The following is a 23,155-nucleotide window of genomic DNA, read 5'->3' as shown; positions in this document are numbered from 1 at the left end:
TAGCCACCCGTACTCGCTGCTGTGGCGTGTTCACATGCAGATATCTGTTTCCTGCCGCTCTGATCTGACGGGCTGCTGTTTGAAGACGTGATGGCAGAGACGGAGGACACGTGCAGCACGTGATGTGTGGCTGCTGTCATGTGAAGAAGTAAGTCATTTTACTGTATAAATTATACTCTCAGTTATGATCAGCACACAATTACGTACCTAACCACCCTGCACTCTCGTACTAGTCGCCCCCCGACCCCTCAGTCGCACTTTCTAGTCTTCACTTGAAATGAAGCTGTAATTTCTGTGACTGTGCAATTGATTGTTCCTGTTAACACACCTGCTGTAATCACACCTCCCCTGTGAATTCAGCTGCTGTGATCCCAAGCTCCCTGTCTGTCTCTCCCTCCTTGTCCCCCTGTCTCTGGCTCTGTGTCTCCCCCCATGTAGTGACAGTCCCAGGGGGTAGATTATCGACTGGATCTTGTGGCACTGTCACAAAACAGAACACAAGACCCACACTGCCACATCTTGAAGCTTCTTTGATGTCAGCTAATGATCGTCTGACTTCAAAATCCCGCCGTGGATGCACACTACCCACAGTGTTTCTAAAAAGGACTTGTGGACACGGTATTTAGTTTGAAATGTGAGACCAAATAAAGCTTATTTGGATGTAAGAGCTTATATAAACACTCTCTCAGCCCACACATGCAGACTTTTTGTTATTGTGAATGGAAAGTCTCACATTGTGGGATAAAATGGAATGCACGAACGGCTATTAAAATTCTACGCATATTTTGGGGTAGAAGGTTTTTTTTCAATATTCATCTGGGAAATGAAACCAGTCGTCTCTCAAAGTGGAAGTTTGTGTACCTTTAGATGTGTTCTAAATGATTCATTATTCATTCAGAGAGCAGGACAACATAAATTATGCACTGTGAAACAAAGATTAATATAAGTATTTAAATCTAATCATGGAAATGTTAACCACACCAAAACAACAACGTGTGAGCCTGCACTGTTTGCACACATACCACAATACAGTGTGTGAAAGGAAATGACCTAACTGCTGTATAGTTACCAAACAAACAGGCTTTTTATATAGCACAGTCCAAATGTTGAGCTAAAATTAGCCATTAAACTAATACGCCCATGATATGATGTCAATAATGTGGCCTAGTTTACCTATTACAATCCATATATGATGCGAATATTAAGACAATCATATGAATTACAATGTATAAATCATCTAGCAGTTATCAGGGTTTTGTTGGTGAACCACTGTTCCATATCCTAAGGGCGCCTTCTCTTGATATTGTTACATCATGACATAAATATCTGCTACTGTGGAGTCCCAAAACTGACAAAATGCACAAAAACATTATCAGACAAATCAAAAATATAACTGGAGTGTAAAAATATATACTTTTACTTCCAACCAGTTAAACCCAAACCGTTGGTAAAGAAAAAGCAAAAATCTTTTTTATGTTTTCCTTAACCACCAATTATTTGATCAAATAAATTAAAACTATTTATTTCATTGTTCTATTTATCTTTTAAATGTCCTGTTTTCCCCATGTAACATTTCTCCTTTTCCTCACCACATTTCCAGTTTTCTTATTGCTTATATGACAAGGAGATGGGCGCGACCGTGTACGGCAGGGGAAACCGTTGGTCCAGGGTTGGAGTGTGTGTGTTTCTGTGTTTAACACTAGTGGAGCAGTCGAATGGACTGTGTGGCTAGCTGGCTTAACTGAAAACACACATACACACTGAGCACCAGCCTTTTCAGCTAGCTACCACACTGAAGCTAACATTTGTCATAAAACTACACCAGCCAGTGCTCATTATGTTAATCATCCACATACTGCTGTAGCATCACTGTATAAACTCTTGTAATAGCAAAGAGCTTGCAAAGCAATTTAGCCAGCAAGCTAATGCTAGAAAAGTAAGCTTATCTTATCTTAGCTTAGCTAACTTAGACCTTTTTAGTTTACTGTCCAAGTCTTATTTCCATTGTGAGCCTGTATGAAGACAAAGAGACAAGTACTCGAAAATTAAAATAATGCTATGAAGATAGAGGCGTATGGTGTCTGCGAACTTCTACAGTAGCTAGCGTGAGCTAGCTAAAATGTTTTCGCTACAGTTACAGGAGTTTATACAGTGATGCTACAGCATTATGCAGTACATGGATGATTAACATTGCTTTATGTACATGCACTGGCTTGATTAGTTTTATAAATAAAGTTAGCTTGGTAGCTAGATGAAAAAGTTCCATGCTCTAAGCTAATTAAAAGTGTCATGTGAACTAGCCGCTCACACAGTTCTCTCGACTGCTCCGCTGGTGTTACACACACACACATACGCAGGTTTTAACTGATTCTATCAACTGATTGGTGGTAAAGGAGAAAAATTATAATTTTTACCAACTGACTGAGTATAAATCTTTATTTCTTTTTACACTCAATTTTACTTATTTAACTAATGGTATTATTTACTGATGAAATTACAGAAAACTCAGATATATATATATATATATATATATTTCTGAGTTTTCTGTTAACCTTTAACTACATTTAGTCAGTTTCAGGGCTCCATGTACTACATCTATATAAACGTGTATAATTGCAGATTAATTTAATTGTAACATTCTATTCTCCAATATGAACAAATTTAAAAGGCGAGGCGTGCTGAATGCCTCTCGTCTGTCAGGATTTGACAGCTCACAGTGAAGCTCGCTCTGCTCTGTGTGGACAGCACCAGCGGAGACTGAGCCACCACAACTAACTGAGCACAACAATCAGATCTCAATCTGCAGCTGATCTCATGATGTGACTGACTCCAGTGACGATGACACGGATGGAAGCAAAACATGATGGTCATGAGCACTTCTTAGAAGGTTGCCATGGCTACTCTATCACAAACATAGTGTTGAATGGCATTTTCTTTTTCTCCCAGACATCCCCAAAAATATAACAGCATAATCACCATTCAGGTCATGATCAAGCCTTTCTTGGCTTATGGTCGCAGTGAGTCTAATGTTAATCAGCTGTTGGTGGTTGCTACCAACAGATTCACTAGGAGGAGTATTTACATTAGCAAGATAGTTGGCAATATTTCACTGGAAAATCATTATAACAGCCTATGATATTGTTAGGAATTGTATTATGTGTGTGATAATCAACAGTAGATTAGTAGTAGAACAGAAAACATTCAATCATGCATGAAACAGAAATGTTGTTATTATTTACATTTGATCTTAAGATTTATATACATACAGTATATGTATTCCCATACATTTACATATACATATATTTCTATGTATATGCTCACGTTCATTCTTTTTGACATGGGTGGGACGCTGAAATACTGAGCCAGGCTGCAGTTTAAAGACATAGAGGTATTCAGAATCTGTGGATGTCTTGAATGCAACAACAAAAACAACAAAAATAAAAATAGTAAATGAATCTTATATATTGATATTATGTCCACATTTCCACAAAAATATAACAAAAATAAGTCCACTAAACACTAGGAGTGCACAATATGGATAAAATGTATGCAATCTTACATCACAATATTTTATATATCGTGATATGATACATTTTCTTGAAAACCAATTGTTAAACCAGATGGTACTACCACTGCATTAAATGTCTGACAAAGTGAGGTACTTCATCAAATTGATGCAAAAATTACATTAAAAAATGGTCTTGTCATAAAGCAGCCCTGCTCATGACTTTCACCAGTGCCCAAAATGGTCTATTACACTCAGAGATCCTGAATGGAGAGTTACTTCGGTATAAACAGCACAAAAAAAATGTATTAATACATTTTTAAATTAATTAATTAAAAAAATTAAATTGATTCCCAAAGTATATCATCACATCACCCACCCCTGCTAGGGACCCACATTGAGAACTGATGCCTATCTGTGTGCTACCTGCATGTTATTCTGTGCAGTTGTTTTCCAATTATGTTCTGTTAAAGCCTGTTGAGTCACTATTTACACGAGCTTTAATAACGTGACATCTGTTCCTCTGCAGATGTCAAACATACAGAAACATACAGAGGAGATGACGCGAACTTGTCATTATCCAAACCGAATAACAGAACAGAAAAGAACTTGTATGTGGGGGCGAGTTTTTGTTCCCCCCCAGCAGGAGATGTGTTTATCAGGAACCAGATTCAGGTCACTCAGTAAAAGGGCAGCTCCTTGTCTCACACTTAGTGATGCTCACTGCTGCAGCTTTGCCACTGTGGTGACTAATCTTTGTGAGAAAATGATATTTTCTCCAGACAATTACGACAGCTACAATGAGACTGAACAAGCAGAGCATTTCCTGCACAATGGGGGAGGCATCTATTAAGTTTTCTTAATGCTAATAAATCAGTCAGGTCTCTCAGCTTTCACCGAGTGTGTTGACTCATTTGCTCGTTCTGCCACACAGTGTGACACTCATGACGTGAAATATGCTTTAACTGCCACCAGCTAACTTACAGTATCTCTCCACCACACATTAAATAAGTGACGTGTTATTCTGATTAGGCCAGGGCTGCGGTAACTTCAGCTGAAGCAAATGCACATCTGGCAGGATGCCCTGAGACTTTGCAACATCTGGACCTCTCTGTGTTTGTGTTTCCATAGGAAGTAGCAGAGCAGCTCAAAGGGAGGATCTATCTGATTGAGCTGTGAAATCAATCCTGCACATTTACCGCAAATCATAGCCGCAGCGAATAGAATTAATGCATATTACCACGGTGGTTTTATTTCTCAACTGACATAAGCACTGTGCTGTTGACAAAGTCGCTTGAAGGATGATATATTGAGATCAAATTTCTGGTAGTTTTTTGTTTTGAATACACATGCTGCACAGCTTGGAGTCCATTAAAGACAGAAGCTATGAAAACAGTTTTATACCTCATGTGAACTATCCTTTCATGGACAGTGTGTGGACAGTGTTGGTAATGATGGTGAATTTAAGACGAGCAAAATACAGGTGGCTGCCAGTGAGGCTTAGTTTATCCCCTAAGAAGTTAATAATAAAATTCATATAATTATATGATTTATAGGTTTATATGAAAATATTGGTAGTTGAGCATGACACATTTTTATAGTCAACCAGATGCCCCCAACAAAAAGTAGAAAATACAATCCAAATATCACAAAAAACCCTGCAGTACATGTTCAGTCATAATCCTGAAAATCCTGTAAATTCACTGCAAACTCTGTACTTAGTGCCACAGACAAACATGAAGTTTCCACACAAATATCATAGTGACACCTTAGAGGACAAAAATAATAAAGTATGATGATGTCACCGCAAAATCACACACACTTGATGTCCTCAAGTCTAACCAATGTAATACCAGCTATTCTGTAAGTGACAGTTTTGACAAAAATGAATGTAAAAATGCGAAGATGTCTTCTGAGGTGGTGGTGAAAATCCGTCATGAGTGGGGGAGACAGAGACAAAGAATGACTCACCCCTCGCAGGAGCTGTGACTCAAATCCTTCCCACAAGTAGCTCAGATGCACTGGATGGTGCCTCTGTGGAGCATCAGACCAGTGGATTTACACATCGTGAGAGTGGAGATGCTGAGCTGTGAGAGAGAGAGGCAGAGCGAGGGAGAGAGAGAGAGAGAGAGAGAGAGGAACTCCCCCTTCAGAGCTGACAGTGTGGACACGACATGCAGCAACTGCCTGCAGTTTTTAGCCATCTCCCTCACAGTGGGCTGAAGGAAGCAGCAGCCAAAGGCGCAGAGCTTCCTCCATGTTGAAAAGATTCTGTCTGTGAGGAGCTCCATCTTAGAAGAATTTAGCTCTTAGATGTGACTTAGTGCAGAATTCCAACCTACAGTAGAGTGAAAACTATGATGAGCAGCAAGAGGGAGAACAGATATTCTGACACAATTTAGTGGATTTTTTGTGGGTTTTTTTGTTGGATAAACTCCAAAACTCAACAATTCCATACTAATACATTTGTTAAAGTGGGAATTTGTACTGATAGACACGGACTAGCTGTTATTACTGTTATTCTGAATGTGTGCACACACAGCTCCCTTCTTCTGATAGCCTGCAGACCTACAGACCAACGCTGCATCTACATGACTGAGGACATCATGACCCTCCAAATGATTTTGCAGCATTATCACGGATATTAAATACTGATTTGGAAGAGAGTAAAGAAGCAAAAACTACTGAATGCATCCTTGTCAAATGAGGCTTTTAGTTACAGGACATTTAAACTGAAAATAGTATAACAATGCATGCTTATTTTGTAACCAGCAGTGTAGTCTAACATTTTTAATGTTAGAGTTTGACCAAAGTATGGTTCTTAAGTTGAATTTAATTAAGTACAAATATTTAAAAAATCTTGTAAAATGAATAGTGTGTATGAGTTTATATTGTAGCGTAACCTCCCAGCATTCCACAGAGCAACAGACTCATGGACATACATGTACATCTCATTTTATGTTCCTGCATTGTTACTGTGTTTTACATTGTGTTCTTCAATGTTTCCACTGTCTCCGCAGTTCCACTGTTGTTATACAATAAGTTATTAACTAAAAAGACCAGCACCACATTCTCTTTATTTTATTAACAGTGAATGTGGTTAGACAAAGAGTGACATTGTGTGCACAACTGGTGACGTGGCCCCAGTGTGAAAGCACATAGTGAAGTGATTCAGGTACAAGGGTGGATTGGCCGTCATTCCAAGCGGTGGTGGCAGAAACCTTGGTTTCAGTTAGACGAATGGAATTATGCTGATTCATCTTGAAAACATTTAGAAGGAATCATTAATGAATTTGAAGTTGAGTCAAGGTTACATTTTTGTCAGTGTACTTGGTCAGCCGCCATATTTTTAAGATAAGATGAAACCTCAAATGATCTCAAGATAATTCTTGAATATGACCCAGACTAGCTGCAACAATAAAAGTTGATCTTATATATGAAGTTTAGGGACTCACAAGAGACGAGTCTAAAAAGAAAAGAATGGCCAAAATTGATGCAGCAGAGGCCAAGATATCCTGACTTTTAGTCCATAGAATCCTAGCCTACAATTCCCATGATGCAGTTTCAACCCTCCCTTCATGGTAACCACCCTGTCTGTCCTCCAGCTTGTAACGCATGCTTTCCCTTATAAATGTGTAGTCGCCGAGCCCAAGCCGAGATGACTGTGATGACATCACTATGACATCACTCAGGTTATTTTTGTAAGAGTTGGCGAAGCTCCTCGACAGCCACAGAGGACATTATGCAACTGTTTTCACAGGCTGAGTAGTGACGCAGTGAACTACCTTGGATGAACAGGTGGAGTGCCCCTTTAAGAAACATCAGTCACAGTGTTTTGTTCTATCTTAGTAGAGCACTTAACTACATAATCAGCATTTCTGTCATGTTGTGGTTAACTGTTGCTTTGTTTTTCTGTGGCTTCCTAATGAGCCTGTGCATGAGAGACAGGAAAAGGAAATATCCCACCCTCAGTAACAGCAAGGTGATGAAACTATACTATATGTTGCTTATCTAAATGCACAGTATGCCAGACCTGTTCACCCTTTGGATGGTGGAACAATGAGAACCTACTCTGAACATGTTGAAATTCACAGCTCCACTCACCTGCAAAATGAATATAGGAGCTCATCGCCTGCTGGTACAGTCAATACCTAAATTAAAGGCAAGTTATGTTTATAAAAGAAATAGCTTTTGCCAGGGTTTTGCGCTATTAACTAATTAACCAACAACTGGCAGTAATGTCTCAGAGGCAATTGGCTTGATTGTGTTCAGCTTTTTTTTTTACCCTCCACATCTGCCAAGCAGGCTGCTTATTTTTTATCTCCTACATGCAGCAAAGGAGGATTTAAATACAAGCACAAAGAGGCAAGAATGTTACAAGTCTGCACAAGTACAGTTCTATTCCAGACAGTCACATTTTCTTAGTGCTTTTGCTAACAGGTTCTGCATTTAATGCACACAATTCTTGAACTTGGTTACTGAAAGTAGTGGAGCAAAATGTGCTTGTTTGTTCCTTCAGAAGCTCAATATATCATGTTTTTCCTGCTCTTCCTTCCTCTTCATTTCCTTAAATGTTAGTGCTCTTTGTATTAACTATATTTGCTTTGAACGTAACAGTCTGGGTGACCTGCTTGACACAATGCAAACATTATAGCGGGAAAATGAAAATGTGCTCTGCCTTCAGATTGAGTGCTGTTCCTACACACACACAGATCTTTTAAAAGCATTGCCATCACAGTCTGAGGTTGTCGTTCAGTTAGAATATGCAGCATTATTTCTTTCAACAAAAAGTCCTTTGAAGATACACAAATGTCACACAGTGACAGAAAATACCAAGAAAATAATTTCCTGGTGGCTTGCATGATGCCAAAACTCAGGATGACAAAGGATGACACTCACTGTTAGCCTTTGTTGATTATAATCGCTTTGATCGATTGAACATTTTCTTACAGGGTACAAGGTCATTTATTTATCATTTTAAGCGTGTAGTTCCCTCATGCTACACACATAGAACATAACATATAATTTAATTTCTATTAGAATAGGGTAACATATAAAATCAATAAAATAAAATAAAACAATATATACAGTTATTTATATACATACACGTAAACACCCAGGAGATAATTCTGCAGTGCAAACAGTGTCCGTCCACTTTGCCTGCGTTTGGGCACCAAGCATCCTCGATGTAAACACAGAGTCCACCTCCTTTCATCTTGCAGGTCCGCCTGTCGAGTGCTTGATCCGCGATGTTTTCATCTTCTTAATTACTTCATTCTTCATAATTACTCCCCTCACTTTGACTGCAGAGACACCTGGTTCATTCCACTGTGTTAACTGATTAAACATACTTGGGATTTTCTGTTTAGTTGAACTCAACTCAGATTTTACTTAATTTTATATATATCTTAATTTATATATTTCTGTTCACACTCATAATGTTATTTATGGCAGAACATTGTGCTGAGTCTGCAACCTTCAACATCGTCTCCACGTCAAGAAAGCTCTGTTGAATAGCAGTATTGTTTTCTATAGGAAAAACAGTGGCTACACCCACACGCTCCTTTCTCATTCATTTGCATTTACAAACAGCATATTAGCAGGAGAGGAGGCTGGACGATTGTATAGTGAATGTCCATGGTGGGTTGGGCTTTAGACAAGACCCCTCCAGTGACATAACAAGCAGGAATTATGTTTGATAAGAGTTTGTGTGGTTAATACAACTTCCAAGACATTCGTTACACCAAATGAAAGATGCATTTAAGAGATTCTTACGGGAGGCTACATTAACCCCAGTTGAGCATCCTGAGTGGCAATTAGATCGAGATGTGAGTGCAATCTCCAGCCAGACCTCCCACTAATCTGTTTACTGTTTTTAAACTACTAAGCTCCAAAGAACCGCTGGAGCAATTTAATTATCTAATAGTGGAGGAGACACGTTCATGTTTTTTATTTTCTCTGGCTTTTCAGTTAATGAGTCATCAAACCTAATCTTCTCTTTGCATTTTGTATTCAAGCAACAAAGCGAATGCCAGCACCTCTGCCATATGTTGCATTTTACCAGTAATGAAAAGATCAGTCTTATCTGGCCCTTTCTTTACTTTCATTTTGTCCTTGAAAGGCCTTTCTTGCCTCTTTTCTACTAATAGAAATTTTTATCTGCCTTGGTTGTGGCAAAACAAAGTCAGGACAGCATTTCATCACGATTGCAGGAAATAGAAGATGTAGAAGATTCAGAACTTGAAGGCGCATTACAACAATGTGTATATTTTGATTATCAAAAACCCCCCACCTATAGGTTTGAAAGGTGACTGTGAAAAGTTTGCACTTTGCTGCATTCAGCTTTCATTTTTAAATGGCATATTCCAAGCTTATGGAGGATTGTTTGCTATTTGAAAGACAGGTTTAGACAGAATGTGACTTTAAAGAAATAGTTCAACATTTTGGGTAAGGCACTTATTTTTCTTTCTTTCCCAGAGTTAGATGTGGACATTGATACCACTCTCTGAAGACGGTTAGCTTAGCTTGCCATAAAGACTGGAAACGGGGGAACATCTAGCCTGGTTCTGTCCAAGGGTAAAATTTCCCAAAATATCAAACTATTGCTTTAAATATGAAGCTAGAGCCAGGAGCTGGGGGAAACAGCTGGCCTGGCTCTGTCCAAAGTTTAAAAAAAAAATGCCTACCAGCACTTCTAAAGATCACTAATTAACAGCTTGTATCTCATTTATTTATCTGTACACAAAAAACATTTTAAAATGAGTTTGTGGTTATAGGGGGAGTTACTGGATAATGTTGTTTGTCATTAAATATTTTCAACACATAGCGCCCCCTAAAACAACAAATTGTCATTTTTACATTTTTGTTTGAGTACAAATTAAACAAAAGAGATGTATTTTTGAACTTTGGATAGAGTCATTCTAGTTGTTTCCCCATGCTTCCTGCCCTTATGCTAAGCTTATGCTCACGGCTGTAGTGCACAGAATGCACAGACATGAGTGTTCAGTCCCTTAACAGTCTCTCAGAAAACAAAATGAATAAGCATATTTTCCAAAATGTTAAACTATTTCTTTAAGGCAGTATAGAGGAGGGGCTGCCTTGGTTGCCAGTCCATGAAATGATTAGAGAGTAAGGATGATTGAATGCTGAATCCTAAGAGCAGGCAGGAAGCAGGAAGAAACTTTGCACAGAAAACTGATAAGCATAAAGAATACAGAGTGAATAGAGGAGTACAGAGAATACAGACATGGGCTCAGGGTGGAGAAAGAATAAATCAACTTAAACCACTAGAGAGCAGCGCGTCATTTACCAGACTATAGTGGAAAGAAATGAAACCAAGAAGTAGAAACCTGTTTTCAACAATGGTTTGAAAGGGTGTCATACAGGTATTTGAAGCGACAAACCTTCACACACACTTAGACAGATTGTTAATGTCGGGGATGGACATATCCCCCAGCAAGTTGAAATAATGGCTCTGTCTCTGCCACAGGTTGCATTGAGTCTAATCTAAGTCATTTGTCAAAGTTAATCGAAGCTGAACCCAACATCACCACACAAATTTACTTAAAAAGCGGTGTGGAGTTTTACTTTTGTAAATGCAGGTCTGACCCGGTTTTAAGTCAATACCATGGTCATTATAACCGCCAAGTAACACCTTAACCACATCAACCTTATTCACTGTAAGGTTGTAAATTGGATTACATACTGTAAATAGATGTCCTTCACATGTACCGTAGCCATCAAAGTGCCTTGCGAGGAAAGTTCAATGTGCGATTTATCTTGTCTGTACTGTATATTGGTCCGTATCCTTAGGATCATTGTCCTGCTGCATTGAGCAACAATTGGTGAAACAACACCTTCTTGGCCCTAAAATACTGTTATTATGATTTCCAGTCTAAATTTCAACCACACCACAGCACTAAAATCCTAAACTGGTTTGAATCCTATTTGCAGGATAGAGATACTTTGCTTAATTACACATCTGAGCAAACAAAAATTATATGGAGTTCCCCAAGGGTTTGTTCTCAGGCCTCTTCTGTTCAGAATATACAGGCTGTCAATAGCTCAGATTGTGGAAAACACAAAATATCTTTGGTTAATCCATGGTCCCATACAATCAGCAAGTAAATACATTGAACAAATTAGTGATAGGTTGTGCCAACATTTCCTCCAGTTAAATAAAGATAAAACTGAAAAAACAGTTTTTGGTGCAAATAAATAACGATTCGATAAGTCAATAACGAAAAGTCAAAACACTGCGGCTTGAGTTCTCACTAAGAACAAGAAATTTGAACACATCACTGCAGTTCTCATGGTTTTGTCGTCTTACTGCCCCCAGGGTCAAAACAAACCATAGAGAAGAAGCAATCCATGCACCACATATTTGGAACAAACTTCCAGAAAACTTGAAGTCTGCTCCAACTCTCAGTTCTTTCTTACTCTAATACTTTCAGACTGCACTGCATTAGGAGGGTGACATGAGAAAGTGGACTTTCAGCATGATAGTTGCATCAGTGACAGTGCAAATGGGTAATTTACAGTGCTAATTCAGTGGTCCCATGACCATCATTAAATCTGTTCCCTATGTTTCTTCTTCCCCCTGCATGAAAATGAGCGTAGCATTAGGAAATCCTTTAATATAGAGCATATAGGTAAATTTGAAGCTGTGGGTCATTTAAGGCTTTTGTGCTGTCTTACAGACAAATAAAAGACCTGCTGCCCAACCAATCTAATGGCTCAGTCAATGGTTACAAGTCAGATATGATTGAATGTATGTGTAATTTTAGAAAACAGAACATTAATTAATATGTGCAAATGATCCTACAGTATATATATATATATATATATATATATATATATATATACATATATATATATATAGTTTGATAGTTTGGTTTAGTGCCTGGTGGGGTAAGGATGTGAGATAAGGATGTGGGAGGCCGGTCAGTCATGACCTCTGGGTCACAAAATAGGCCATGCCAGGCCTCAAGGATGGCACTAATGGAAAATTAAGTGACAAATGGCCAATTTACGACGGACAGGCATCAAACTGACCTAATACTCCCAAATTCCAGGTGACACAGCACCTAGAACTGTGAACTCAGAAGACAAAGACCAAATTTCTATTTTAATTCAATTCAATTTTATTTATATAGCGCCAATTCATAACAGAAGTTATCTCATTGTCTAGGCCGTACTCTTTAGAATATTATTTACAGAGACTCAACAATTCCAGCCAACTCTGAGAGAAAGAAACCTTCTACAAGAAACCGGCTCCAGTCTGGCTGCACAACGCCTGCGTTTCTAACATGACAAAAGTTAGGAAAGTCAGAACTGTGACAAACATTGCGTTTCCAGCACACCCAAGTGGGGGTGTGCAAAGATGCTATCATCTTGCTGCCTGCTGAGAGAGAGAGAGACAGCCGATTCAAGCCGAGTCGCCACGTGGGACCGAGTGCACCCAAGGATGTCTGAGAGCTCCATGCGAGAATCGACACGGATTATCTGCTGCCTTCTCCTCCTCCAGCCCAACTTCTCCCCTGGCCATCTGAACCACCAGCTGAAATTTTACTTTTCCGGTGATATTGGGGTTGATGCTATAGGTTACTAAAAGGAATTTAGCATTAGGTCAGGGGTAGGATCTCCTTCAATATAATCATGATATGGAATGGTAAAGTATTTCACTCCTGCTTCCCAATAACCTCTCAGCTCTCAGAACGGTGCATTAAGGGGATTTCGCTGATCAAAACTAAAGTTTTATCCACTTAGTGGTTTCCTGTATTTACACAAGTTAATACAGCTTGCCAAGATAATTATTCACTGCGTCATCCGGTATAAAACGGTCCTCATTTCACGCATTGACTGTCTGTTGTTGTAGTCAAGGCTGCATTCATGCATTTATTAATTGTTCATCGCTGTATTCATTGCATTTATTCATGGTTGCATTTATCCGTTCATGTGTGCGTGCCTAGTAGTTATTAGTTGTGTGTGTGTAGTTATTAGTTCAATAAACCTTTCATCTCTAAAGAACCTGATCATGTGTTTGTGTGTCTGACGTATTACGGTCACAAGTCAAAAACTTAGTAGCAACCTCCAGAACTGAGACTGAATCAATTAATTGGCTCACTAGATAATTTTCCCTTTTCTAACGGTGTTGCCCTGAGCTGAATTTAACGCAAATTAAATTTTGTTATTTAGTATAAATATTTATTATTTATGGTAGCCTAAGTTGAGCTTCATCCCTCTTCTTCATTTTGTACCCATATGTAGGCTATTTAGGCCTATGCTACATATTGCCCTAATTAAGTGGTATTAACGCTACAGTGTCTATGTCCACTACCAGGATGTAGATGTTCAGGATGTTTTCAACATGTTTTCCTTAGCTGATACTCCAGTGGTCTCATGTCTCGCCCACTTACTTTTCTGTCGATTCAGTGTGACTCACTTACAGCCCCCTTGACTTAGCTTGGCGGAGCACTTATTCCTCCAGTGTTTGGCTGTAAATTACCACAGTGACCAGACGTTCCTTTGACACAAGAAAAAAATGCAGTTCTAAACACTGATCAGTATAGAAAACTTTCATAAATCAGATGCCACCGTCACCAACAGCAAAGATCTATCTGTATCCTGGACTGCTTTTCTTATTTAGGTCTCATTGCAATCTGATTAAATATGGTGGTAATCACTAATACTGACTGTAGAGGCACTCGGTTTGACTTACAGACAGTGGTGTTTATCTGACACTTTAGGAACTTTCTATTTAACATTTAGTTTGTCATTATCAGGCAAATCCAGAGAGAACCAGCATGTTCCTCACTGTTGTATCCATGCGGAACCAGAGTGAAACACCAGCACTGCAGAGGAGAGGGGAAGAGCATTAGGAGACACTACACTTTCTACTTTGCAATATATATTCTAATGAATTCCTATAAAACGAATGTATCAGAGTAGGAATGATGTGAGAATATAGTGAGTATGATTTGTATGCTGTTATTATTGTTGTGCAAACACTCTCCATATTGATGTGTGGAATGTGTGCCAGCCAGTTATAGTTAGAAGTGTTGCAGCATTGTCTGCTACCCAGCAGTTTCCTCCATCACCCTCTGGGAGCAGGCATGAACAGGGAATAAAAATGGGCCCCGGACTTTTGACTCAAAACCAGCTTGGACCCAAACAGACCATGTGATAAAAGAGATGCGACCACTTAAATTAACTGCCAGAATTTGTAGAACGATATATGACATAGAAACCTGCAATGCTGTATAATGATAGAATTAATGATTAGAATAATATGATTATATTATTGTATAATGTTATTGTTTACACAGTTTCACATACTCTAGGATTCAGAGACACCTTTAGACTTATAATACAGTCCACTACAACATTACCACTACAAAGTATCTCAAATATGACCACACACTGTAACTGAAACAACACACTGCACCAAGTAGTTTTTTTATTTGTTTGGTTTTTTGGTAGTTTTTAGCAGTTTTTCTTCACTGAAACTTTGTGCAAGTTCTAAAACTGAGATAATCACACAAACAAAATACTTTGAGAACTTCTGTTAGTTAGTATTAGATTTCTGATATACCCAGAGCAGAAAACTGAGCTAAATAACATTATCCTACTAAGCAAACCCAGATAACACTGGGCTCAGTGGGCTAGTGGTCATAAATACTCTCTGAAGCTCTGGTCCTCGTCTCTGTCATCTGCAGTAATACTGCTACTGCCCCCAGCAGCGCTAATTGAATAATGAGCTATTTAGAAACATTTGAATGGTGTAATTTTAGATTCTTAATGTTGAGCATGCAGTTAACAGTCGCACGCTGACGTTGCGTAAAGACAGACCGAGAACTGAAAGGTCAGGGAAAGAAAATGTGTGTTTACACAGTAGAGTTAAGGACAAGAATTGAGTGTTGAGAGTTCTTTGCCCTGCTCACAGAGAGCTACTCTCCGCATGCTCAAAACCCACCGGCCCCAGTCGCAGATGAGAATAACCGAAGGCATTTTGGAAAAGTCAGAGCTCTGCTTTTTGTTACAATGCTAATTGGCTAATTTGATAAACTTTGGGAGAGACCATGTTTATCACCTTCCCAGACCGGCGCCCCACAAAGCTTAAGAAGATATTAAGAATCTAAAGTGATGTCATACATTCGGATGTTTCACTTTTCCTTGAACTTTTCAGACCCACATTTTCAGCTTTGTTATTCATGTAAAGCCAACTGCTAGCTGGGTAAGTGATGAAATGATGTTATAAGGTGCTTCCACAGAAATAAAAAGCAGTGGGCAGTAACCACACTGTCAGGCAGCCCACTTAACTGTATGCATAACCGCTGTGCATAACAGCTGTGCATAACAGCTGTGCACTAGCTATGCAACAGCCCTATGTGTGAGTGTGTGTGTGTGTGTGTATGTGTGTTTTACTTGTTTTATTTCGTGGCCCAAATTGTGTAGGGACTCCAGATGGTCAGTCTGGCCTTGTCTGGGAGTCAGCAACAGCGCTCCTTGTCTCCAAGACAGTATTGAGGGCTTAAATACTCCAGAGCATTGATGACATGATGATCAGGATGAGGACCCCATGCATGTGTTCACCTTAGGTCACCAGCTCACTATCTGTGACCCAAATCAAGGACTGCATCCCCCAAAGACATCATTTCAAGACTGGAGGACCACCAGTGTGTCCTTCACAGCCCTCAGCATCGGTGGCTCAGTTGCATGATGATGCATTTATGCAGTCCCTGTTAATGACTACACATTATTTACCAGAAATTTGCCTTCTAGGTGGTCATGAGTTACTGGTAAGTGCATCACATGAACTGAACCAATGACAACTAGATTGTTGCATGTCACGTACATATCCAAGAGGCTTTTAGTTCGAAAAACTCTATGTATCTTTCAAATAAATATTTCATTCATTGCATCTCAATGTATTCATTCATTGCACATGAGTGGTAAGCAAAATAACCATGTGAAAGAAGACCTTTGTTGACAGTAACTGGTACTAAATCCTCTTACTTCCACTCTGTTTTAAGACTGGATCTCACTAATAATCTAAAAAAGTTAGACTTTCCATTCACATTGAATTTTACTACAAGAAGAAAAGCCCTAACAGCTGCAGCCTCCACATCAGGCCTATTCACTTGGCGGCCCGCGGGCCACATCCGGCCCAGAAGCAACCTCATACATAAATCTGATATATGACAAAATAAGTAAACCACATATAAAGTGTATGGAAGTAGCTAACGTGAGCCATCTCGCTTCCTTCTCATCTCTGTTGAGAGTTCCACATGAGCAGCACCGATCGGGCAGGATGTTTACAGATGCATCATATCTTTCACAAATCAACGTTTTCTCACGTGAATTCTGACCGCGCTTAGTAGCTTTTCAAAACATCTGGCTATTGACAGTCACAAGCAGGAAAGTGCTCTACTGAAAATATGTCTCTGTCAACCCTGAAACGTAAATTTGACAATGAAAACCGTCAGTTGAACCCTGCCTGGACTGGTAAGTATTTGTTTATTTTACCGCCGTCTCCAAACGCCTGCTATTTTTTATTACATTCATTTGCATTTGTTTAAAATTTGTCATCAGCCAAAAAATAAATTAAAGAAAGGTTTTAAATAGGCTGCTGAAAATGTCTGGCCTATCTACATTTCCTGGTTTTAAAATCTGGCCCAATTGAACTTGTAATTGAATAGCCCTGCTCTACATGTTCTGTACTGGCAGCAGAGTTTAGGCAAAAAGAAGAGTAGTGAGGAAAGTGTGTGGGGAAAAAGTAATTAGGTATGTCCACACACTACAGCGCTTCTCACACTAATTAAAGCAATGTTTCACCCTTCAGGGTTGGCTGACTGCTCACTTTTATGGTGTAGAAGAAATAAATCAGTGAGTGATTGTGCATGTAGCCCAGCTAAAAAAATATGCATAAATAAAGAGTTGTAGTAAATAAATAGCTAGATAAGTAAATAAATAGGGTTCGTTAAAAGAGTATGGTTAAAATCCTACATATTTTTCATTGTGTGGTAAAATGTCAAGTTCATAGGTAAGGATGTTAAGAATGTTAAAAATGCATATATGTATTTATTATTATTTCTTTCTGCTAATTTGATAGAGTGGTATCTTTCTAGAGAAGTGTATCTAGCAGTCACTGACGTGTTGTGGACATGCAGAGAGGGCCTGATTAGAGGAGGGGGAAAGAAAAAAAGGGGTTGAAGGGACAGTTCACCCCAAAATCAAAAATACCTATTTTTCCTCTTACCTGTAGTGCTATTTATCCATCTAGACTGTTTTACATTTTTTTGTTGTGAGTTGCAGAGATACTCAAGATAATCCACAGACCTTGTTGTGAGCAGTTTTGGTAGAAAGAAAATAGTTCCTACATGAAACTGCTCACAACAAAATGTATTTTTGGTTTTGGGGTGAACGGTCCCCTTAACGAGGGAATGCAGTAGTTTTTTGTGTGGCATTCCGAAGTTGTGCAGGAAACGTCTGTATTTACTTATGTCTTAGATTATCAGATAGATAATCTGCAAGACATGCTTTTGTTAATAACAAAAAATTTCTACCCAAAGTTTTGCTGTGCTGTAACCTCCTGCTGCTGCCAGCGTTCAACCCCGACAATACGTAGCAACACTTTTATTTAAACAGAACGCAAGCGCACTGCCTTTTTAATAGGGCAGGGTTTATATACACGTCGCTGCTGATTGGGTAACGCCTCTGACACACCCACCAAACGAGAGAAAACGTACCTCAAAGCCCGTTGCGCAAGTTTTTGGTCCCTACGATTACAAGCATTGAATCAGGCCTGCAGCAATTTTTATTTATGTTATATCATTATTATAGCTTATTATAGAGTGATTATTGGTGTGCGCACAGTGTGTGTTTGATCACTAACGTTAATGTAACTCAGGGGAAAGGAACAGGCAAGCAATTTTTTTGGTTTAAATTATAAAACAGGAAAATCTACTGTATGGTTTAAAAGGAAAGCGTGTGATGTGAGTGAGAAACGAAAGTAGAGAACACACTTACGGTTTAAGTTAATATTATTTTTTATTTATTTTTGCCTTACACTTTAAAGGACATATGGCCTACATACATTAGACTGTGGTGCTTGTATATTGTGTTAAAGATTTAGTACACTTAATTATTTGCTATATTGCGGCCTCATAATATTTAGTTATATCTGGGAGGTATGAGGATTCAATAAGATAAATAACAATAAGTTAATCAGAGTTACCCTGCCAAAGTTAATCTGGATAAAGAACTCAGGGCCCCATCTACATATAAAGAGCATAGACAGGCTACAAATAACATCTGTGATGTCACTGAAGTCATTCATACATCTTAGTTAAATTAATTGTCAGGATGTAGATATTGAGAGCTCGATGCTAATTAGCAAAATAAAAGTTTTCCTGTTTTTCCTCTTTCATAACAATTGCGAGGTTTATTTTGTGTTTATGTAATATAGCTTTGCTGGTCTGTCAGCTGCAGTCAGCTCTCTGTTTGCTTGATAGACAGGAGCTGACTGTCACTTTGACTAGCATAGCTGTGGTACAGGTTCAGGTAATCTGGTTCTTTCAGCGGTTAAACAAGCAGTTGCTGGCCAATGTCAGTGTGACTGCTTTGTCAAAATAATCACAGGTTCACAGAGAACTGTGGTTTGATTCACAGAGCTTAGTGGATTCCAATAATGAAAATATTTCACATAGAAAAAAATGGCAAAAAAATCAAAGGGAACTTCTCAAACCACTGCTGCAGCATAATGTACATCTCTACTGATCATTCACATAATCAGTATGTTTGAAACATTCATATTCTTGCCAGAATACAGCTAAATACACAGATTCTCACTCATGCACAACCCTGTTGAGATCTCCAGCAGGCATGTGTGTTGGTTTGCAACATTAGCACGCCCGCCTTTTTGAGAAGTTTGATTGGACATTTTCGATCAGTTTTTTCTACCTTGAAAACTTGCCAATATTGGCATCCGTTATAACTGATATGAATCAAGCTGCCCACATGCTGTTCTCCGTGAAGAATTGAAACGTTTTCCTGCTACCTTTAAACCCTGCAGTGGGCTAGTGTTTGATGCTGATATGATTTGATTTAAGAGTATCAATTTAAAGGAAAACTATGTATTTTCTGAAAGAAGAGGTAACACATTCTTCCTCTTACAAAATGAAAATGTTGAATTCATTAGCAAAAAACGTGCCCTTGTTCAAATTCAAAACACTATACATTTTGCTACTACAACCTTACTTGATCTGGTATGAGCAGTAGTTTATGGTGGCTAATGTTAGCAAACTTTATGACTATTTTCTACTTCTACTGCAGTTACAATACGTTTAATGTACCCCTTCACTCAAAAATGTGTTTTTCTTATGTTTAGGTCGCCTAAAATGTCAGACATGGACTTTACTGACTTGTATCTGTGCAAAGTTTGTCACTAGAGAGGTGTTTTCACATTCCTGAGGGGGGAGATGTCTGTACACTTTCCTAAAATCTGAGATTCAAACGCACTCCGGACAAGCTAGATGTGGGACGTCACAAATTCAAAAGCCAACAGCAAAGAAACCTGAAACCTCCAGCGCAGAACAGACTTGTCAGTACAGAGAGCGAGAGTTTGCACTAAGTTAGCTTAGTGAGTGCTGCACTCCAGCAAACATGGAGTGCAGTTCTTGGATGTAAACCAGACCCTGGAGCTTCCTTCCACTGTCTACTAACATTACGTGATAACAATGTGAACGCACTGTAACATCGTAGCAGATATTATTGTATGTTTCACAACCACTAACGCTGTATCAGCCATTGCAAGTTACAAGCTAACAAGCTAACAAACAACATAAATAAATAAAAGATGCTAACTACACTTACCATTCTGATACGTCTGCTAGTCACAACAGACTCCTCATCTGGGTCTGACTGAGGCTCAAACATGTATGGCTGAATCTCTCCAATGTTTCCTCTAACTCTAGCCATCTCGACCCGCACCGCTCTCTCACCATGGATGTATATCTCTCACCCACACCCGTGCTCTCACCGGCACCGGTCAACCTAACACACAGCTGTGGTGGGCGGGACATTCAGAGATCCCAAATTTCTCAATGAGGGGGAAAGAGTAGATGTGCTTCCAGCCCCTTTCCAGGTTTTTTTAAAAAATCTTTTTACGTAAGATAACCATGTTCAACAAAATATCAATCATAGCAGAGTATTTTTACATACTTTAAAACGTGTCTGGAGGGGAACCTTAAGCATTTACCATTATCCTGTAATTGTCACTTGGCCATAGTGGCCGCTCATCAGCTAAAGTTACATAGGCTTGCTTTAAAGTTTGCCCAACACAGAGCACCAGATAATGGTGGTCCGTGTAATGCAGAAGTAGTTTTCTAGTTTGTTGATAAAATAGAAAATTTGTTACAGTTTAATACAAAAAAGTCAGAAAATGAATGGATTTCATTTTATCATTTAATGGCTACTTTCACTTTTTTTTGTCACATTTATCAGTTAATTTCAATATACATTTAATACAAATGAATAGCTTTACGAAACAATTTGCAATAGAACAAAATAAAATATATTAACCTACATATAACAATGCAGTTATTGTAAGTCGCTTTGGATAAATGCATCAGCTAAATGTAATCTAGTATAATGTAACTGCAGTGGGAAAAGATCTTACAATTTAGCAGTGAAATGTATTTTTTATGTTTGTGTTATTCTGTGACTGACACATGTGGCTCACCTGCCTATTTTAAGCTTAAAAAAAACCCTGGTCCTCTTTGCTTGCACTGGACTTGTGGTGCATCAGCTAATTCATGGCGCTGCTAATATTCCTCTTCAGTTTGTCAGACAATAAGTAACCAGATCTTTCTGGCTTTAAAATGAATTGAGGCAGATCTGACACATTTTACATTAGCTTAAAATGTACTTGCCATTTATAACCACATATATAGTAACTTTTAGAACTTTTAAAATAATCTGAGCAATAAACATTTCCCCTTAAACAGAGTTGTCCTGAACTCCACAACCTTACATTTTGTGAGCAACAGGTTTATCTTAAACCATCAAACCTCAGACATGGTGGCCTCTAGTGGCTTTTAGGGGATTTCTACAAGAAACAACTGGGTTCACAGATGCACTTTGGACCACAGCCTGTGGGGACACAGCAGGTACGTTTTAGAGTGCATGTGATTTGTTCCAGACAACCGGCCTTAACTTTAAACTGCACCTAAGCTACGGACAGAACAACAGCCCGTGGTGGTTTGTGCCTTATTTGAGCCAGCGCACCTTTGGCATATATTACTAAACCCTGCATTGTTTCTCTTTTCAGTGAAAAGAGAAACTTATCATTTATGTAATTTGTGTTTCAGCATGATAGGTGCAGTTTGCATGAGCAATGCACTGAAAAGGTCTGCAATTACCGAAATAAGCTATTGACAAGCGATAAAACAGAAACAAAGCACAGTGGGTAATAGGAATACAGGTGCTGCATCTTACAAAGGCTTGGTGCCAATTTGACATGCATGGCAGGAAAATCTCAATGTTACACTTATTTTATCTATTGCACAGGCTCCTGCTGTCATTAATGGGTTGTCATAAAACTCATGGTAAGGCAGACACCAAAAACTATAATAGAACCAAATACATTTTGATGTCTTCAACTTACAACACAAGAGACGAGTGAGCTTGTTTTATAACATAAAAGATGTTTACTCACTAAATGGCTCTCATGCATAATGTCTCTTGTGAGACTAAATAGAGGCCGGAGCTGAAACAAGGAAGCATTGAGCCTTGTGTTCACAGGACATTATGTTACACAGTAAAACACAGCTTCTGTCTTCAGCTGACATCAGAGGCTAATAAACATGAAATGAAAACTATGCTCCCATGATGCTTAGCCCATTTTCTGGCGTGAAGAAACAGCACTCACTCTCCTATCACGAGGCTTTTGACTTTGTGCATGCCTTCTTCAGGCTTGATTTATGTACAACACTTCTAATACAGTTGCTCTAGAGAGGACCTGTTATGGATAGCCTGACCTGCCGGGCCAATATTATTGGCTGATTTGAGCTTATGACAGATATATTGTATCTGCATATACTGTATGTCAGCCAATAAGTAACAATATATCACATTAGAGAAATGCCAAAGATATGTTTGAAGACATTTAGAAACAGTGTCTCCGTTGTGTAGTTTGTCCACCAGAGAGCACTGACAAGTTTAGTTTTCAACTGTAACTTGTCCCACTCAGAATTTATCTTGATCACAATTCTCTGATAAGCAAATACATGGAATCCTTGTCAAAAATGGTTATGTTATATGTATATGTCAAAACAAGGCTAAGAGTCTACAGCCATGCTAGTGGCTCTGTTAGGCTGTACTGCAGTGGTGCTGGGAGCTAAATGCTAACACATCTTAGTTTAGCATGTTAGCATAACATTTGCTAATTAGCTCTAAACACGAACTACAGCTGAGGTGTCCTGAGAATGTTATTACTTTTGGTGATAAACCAAAGTATTGGACAAAAAACAAAAAAAATATATAATTTGACATGAGGTCAGCCTCACTAGAGGAAAGGTCAGGGGATCACCAAAATGGCAGGATTCATCCTTTGTGGAACATGAATATCTGTAGATATCACTAGAGCCA

At 38.8% G+C, this 23,155-nt stretch overlaps 1 protein-coding gene across 3 annotated transcripts in view; it reads right to left on the bottom strand.

Moving 5' to 3' along the window:
• mc5ra (melanocortin 5a receptor) overlaps positions 1 to 23,155 on the bottom strand; it is a 51,882-nt gene that overhangs the window by 13,392 nt on the left and 15,335 nt on the right. Inside the window, exon 1 of one of the 3 annotated variants that reach the window (XM_044207945.1) lies at positions 5,477 to 6,374. The exons of the other annotated variants lie outside the window; for them this stretch is intronic. The gene's annotated coding sequence lies outside the window, so the exon portion shown is untranslated. Of the gene's footprint in view, positions 1 to 5,476; positions 6,375 to 23,155 lie in introns of those variants that run through there. 3 annotated transcript variants of the gene reach the window in all.

Source organism: Siniperca chuatsi, linkage group LG9 (genome assembly GCF_020085105.1).
Source record: "Siniperca chuatsi isolate FFG_IHB_CAS linkage group LG9, ASM2008510v1, whole genome shotgun sequence".
NCBI lineage: Eukaryota > Metazoa > Chordata > Actinopteri > Centrarchiformes > Sinipercidae > Siniperca > Siniperca chuatsi.
The sequence above is the reverse complement of the archived record's forward strand: the minus strand, read 5'-3'. Positions and strand labels throughout refer to the sequence as shown.